This window comes from Apodemus sylvaticus, chromosome 9 (genome assembly GCF_947179515.1).
Source record: "Apodemus sylvaticus chromosome 9, mApoSyl1.1, whole genome shotgun sequence".
NCBI lineage: Eukaryota > Metazoa > Chordata > Mammalia > Rodentia > Muridae > Apodemus > Apodemus sylvaticus.
The window spans coordinates 40774567-40779332 of record NC_067480.1 but is presented as its reverse complement, the minus strand read 5'-3'; the positions used below and the strand labels follow the sequence as shown (position 1 = coordinate 40779332).

Genomic DNA, 4766 nt, shown 5'->3' with positions numbered 1-4766 from the left:
ACTGACTCCCTGCTTTCTTTTCTCTAAATTTACAAATTTAGTGTGGGGGTGGGGTGGGGGTGTAGTGCGTGCCAGACATAGCATATGGGTACCAGAGAACAAGCGATAGGAGTCAATCGTCTCCTACCAGCTGGGTAGGTCAGGAATGGAACTCAAGTCTTTCAGCTTGCAAGAACTCTTACCTCTGTGCACTCTTGCTCCCCGTTTCCCCCGACAGTTAAAGGGGCTGTGCAGTGACTTTACAGAGGAAACCATAACCTTCCAGAGCTAGTGCTAAGTCGTCAGGTCTGGTATTTGGCAGTTGGCTTGGAATAAATCACTTGCGCATCTCTGAACCCCCCCCCCCCCCCCATCCCACATATTGAAATAAGTGGCATAAACGTCAACTTAAAAGCTCTTCTTCCGTACAACGCGAACTGGACAAGTAGGTCCGCCCCTCGGCCACCATCCCTGTACTCTACTTTTCAGGTACAGGGGGGCTTCAAACCCCCCTCTGAGGCTTGTGTTTTCAGTGGAGGGGAGGAAAACCGGAAGTGCCCTCCGTCTCGCGGAGGCAGCGAGTAGGAGGCTCCATTCTCCGATGCCACGCCCCTCACGAGGGGGCCGGACATGCAAATAAGACTTGGCGTGCGAGCTCGGGAACGCCGGGAGAGCCAGGATCGTGTGGAAACTATAGCTGAAGCTGTGGGTGCTGGAGAGGCAATGAGGTGTGAAAGAGATGGAAACGAAGAGAAGAAAGGAGATGGCGGGAGAAAGCAGGAAATAATGGTGTACGAAGTCACCACGACTTAAATGTGTAACGCGGATGCAGAGCATGGCTGCGAAAAGGTTATTGGGTATCGCTTCTCGGCCTTTTGGCTAAGATCAAGTGTAGTATCTGTTCTTATCAGTTTAATATCTGATACGTCCTCTATCCGAGGACAATATATTAAATGGATTTTTGGAACTAGGAGTTGGAATAGGAGCTTGCTCCGTCCACTCCACGCATCGACCTGGTATTGCAGTACCTCCAGGAACGGTGCACCCCCTCCGGGGAATAATTTTGGTTAAAAAAAAGATTGATTCTTTTAAAGAACTCTCAGGGTTTTTTTCTTTTTGGTACAAAAGCTCATACTGTGCTTAATTTTCTTTAGTTTTAAGTTGAGTTTACTGTATTGAATGTATCTGGTTAGTGTAAGTTGATATGCTCCACGTGTATGCAGAAGTTCCGGTTTCAAAAAATGGGAGGACATGGGGTTTCCTGGCCCGCATTAAGGGTCTTGAAGGTACAAAAGCGGTCATTGTCCTTCCCCAGCCAGAGTTCTTAAGTAATCAACTCTACACCTCTTGTTCTCCTGGCAACTAGATTTTTATTTGAATATCATGTTTCCAGTTTTGCTTTTAGCTCTAACTAAAGGTCTTTCACTGAACCTAGAGCCCAAGCTATTTCAGCTACATTAGCTGGCCAGTGAACTTGGTCGGCCTGCCAAATCCCTCAAATGTCTGAGTCTTACCACAAGTTATGATAGGACCTGGGGTGCTGGACATCAGTGGACTCTATAAACTGTTTAATAAATGGAAAAATGGGAATCCTCACAGAGTTCTGCGGGATGCACAGAAAAGAGTAAAGTTGGACAGAAAGGGGCAAATACAATCAATGGACAGATGCCAAGGATGGCAGAGAGATTAGAAATCTCATCACATGCTTTCAATCAGGAGGGACACCAGGTGTTTCATATCAGTAAATTGACAACCCCAAGAAAGGCAAGTTTGGAGGCTGCAGGTTGAAAGAGGTGGCAGAACCCAGTTAGACCAAGGAATGAGGACTCTCTCACCACCTCCAAGATACTCCCCACTCAACCAAGATACTGACAGCTTCAGTACTCCGAGGGTGGAGACAGTGCGCAGGCATGGGCTCATTTAGTTCAAGAGATGGTGCTCCAGGACCGGCATCTACATACAATGCACCTGGCCTACCATACAACTGTAGATGTTTGTCCATAGGACCTAAAGGCACTCTGCCATCGAGCTAGATTCCCAACTAGCATGCCTAGTTAGCTCTGGACTCTGGTTGGTTTAGACCTGGCCAACAACAAGTGCAGAAGAAAAACGGAAAGAAGTATCCAAACCTCGAGTCGAAGCTTTGCGGCCATATTTTGGATCCCAAGAGGGAGCTTCCTAGACAGACTGGTGTTCTGCATTTAATCACACGACAGAGCTCTTAAAGGAGCACCCTAATAGTAGTTGGCTGTTTTGTGGTATAGGATGGAGCCATGCGGTAGCAGTGGACAGAAAACAACTTGTGGAGGAGTACACATAGATTCCTGAATAGTGGCCAACAATACCAAATCATCTGGCCCAGAAACGAGGCAAAGGGGTAACACAGAGCAGTGGCAACAAGGTGTTACTTCTATACCTCACACTAATTCTTATCCACCCACTCCAAGACATCAGCACGGAAAAGGCTGCAGGGCGCAGAACAGTCAGGCACAGCCTAGAGCTGGTATAATGGGCACAGCAATAGAGGGATATGAAAGTGAGCCTAGTAGCCTGATTCCCACAGACACAAGGCTGTACAACGTGAAACTCACTATGTAATGGGAGATGACGGAGAGACACCGTAGGACAGCGTTTCTCAACGTGGCTCAGTAGCAAAATTATAGCTCCGGAGTAGCAATGAAAATAAACCCATGGCTGGGGGAGTCCATTAGAAACACGTGGTGTTTGATGGTCCTGATCCACAAGTTGAGAACTGTAGACGTAAGAGGAGGTGGGCTTGGCTTCTCAACACAGAGGCAAGCCACTTCCACAGAACCAACAGTACCAAACTTGCCCTGCACCTCCATAGGGTAGTGCAGCAGAGTCCTCTGGTGAGACATTGTGTACATTCGCTTGGTCTTAGCACACTAAAATGGAATTCTAGAAAGTTCTATAAGCGGTACAACACAGTTACTTCTCTGCCTTGTGTGGAGCCACAGTGGTGACCACTCTATTAGACCCGAGTGTGTCGGGGGTGGGGGGTGGGGGTGGGGGTAGGGGGTAGAGGGTGGGGGTGGGGGGAATGTTTCATCTCAGCCCCCCTGTGCTGCTGGCTATTCTTTTCATGTGCTTCAGGGTTTTGTATACTTCCCGGCAACCCTCTACCCCAAATCTCCTGTCATACTTAGGAATTATTTGTATTGGCATTCTCTTGTCAAAGTTATAGTTACTCAAGATGAGGGTCTGTCTTCCCTCTCTGCAGGCACCTAGCAGCAGCACCATTAGGGGAGCTAACAGAAAGCCACATTCAGGGGTGAGCTATCCCAGGCAAAATGAGGAGATGCAAGCGTGTCTTGTGATGTGGAACCACAGACTGTGCCCCATGCCTCACTTCCCACCAGCAGTAGTTTTGTCTTATACAACTTTGACTCACGATCCAAAGGAACTACAAACTTCTATGTTCCATCTGTGTTAATCATAAATATGCCAGTTTTAGTGTTCTCATTTCTATTTTGCGATAAGACTGCAAAAGCTTCTGCGAGTCGTGATCTCCCTATGTGGCTAAGGATGGCCTTGAATTTTGATCTTCCTACCTCATAAGTTCTGGGATTACAGATGTGTGTCACAACACCTTTGTGACCCTTAATGGTTACAGCTTTTCTTCTTCTTCTTCTTTTTTTTTTTTTAAATATATTTATTTATTTTATGTATATGAGTAAGCTATTGCTGACACACCAGAAGAGGGCATCGGATCCCATTGCAGATGGTCGTGAGCCACCATGTGGTTGCTAGGAATTGAGCTCAGGACCTCTGGAAGAGCAGTCGGTGCTCTTAACCACTGAGCCATCTCTCCAGCCCACAGCTTTTCAAATATCTCTCTTAGAAATAAGAATGTACCTTTGTTAATCTCTGCTCTTTTAAAAAGCCCCAGGTAAGGAGGTTGGAGAGATGGCTCAGTGGTTAAGTGCATGTCTTAGTTAGGGTTTTACTGCTATGAACAGACACTATGACCAAGGCAACTTTTTGTTTGTTTTTGTTTTTTTGTTTGTTTGGTTTTTCTGAGGCAGGGTTTCTCTGTGTAACCCTGGCTGTCCTGGAACTCACTCTGTAGACCAGGCTGGTCTTGAACTCAGAAATCTGCCTGCCCCTGCCTCCCAAGTGCTGGGATTAAAGGTGTACGCCACCACTGCCCAGTCAAGGCAACTCTTATAAGGACATTTAATGGGAGCTGGCTTCCAGGTTCAGAGGTTCAGTTCATTATCATCAAGGCAGGAACATGCAGCATCCAAGCAGGCATGGTACAGGAGGAGCTGAGAGTTCTATATCTTCATCTGAAGGCTGCTAACAGAATACTGGCTTCCAGGCGGCTAAACTGCAAATCTTAAACCCCTCACCCACAGTGACGCACACATCTTCTAATAGTGCCACTCCCTAGGCCAGGCATATGTTGCTCTTCTGGGAGACCCAAGTGAGTTTGTTCCCAGCACCCACGTCAGGTAGGTCACACTGTCTAAAGTTCCTGCTCACGGGGATCTGATGTCTCTGGTATCCTTGGCCATTGCACTCAGTGTGCACCCACCCTCCTCCAACATACACAGTTTAAAATAAAAATAAAAAAGAAAACCTTAAAAAAAATCATTATAAAGGCTGGGCAGTGGTGGTCCACACCTTTAATCCCAGCACTTGGGAAACAGAGGCAGACGGATTTCTGATTTTGAGGCCAGCCTGGTCTACAGAGTGAGTTCTAGGACAGCCAGAGCTACACAGAGAAACTCTGACTCAAAAAAAAAAAATCATTAAAACATAAC

At 46.9% G+C, this 4766-nt stretch overlaps 1 non-coding gene across 1 annotated transcript; it reads left to right on the top strand.

Moving 5' to 3' along the window:
- The first annotated feature begins 838 nt into the window (after positions 1 to 838).
- On the top strand, positions 839 to 1029 carry LOC127693141 (U2 spliceosomal RNA). Its single transcript, XR_007979616.1, has one exon. It is a non-coding gene; the product is annotated as a U2 spliceosomal RNA (small nuclear RNA).
- Positions 1030 to 4766: the final 3737 nt, after the last annotated feature.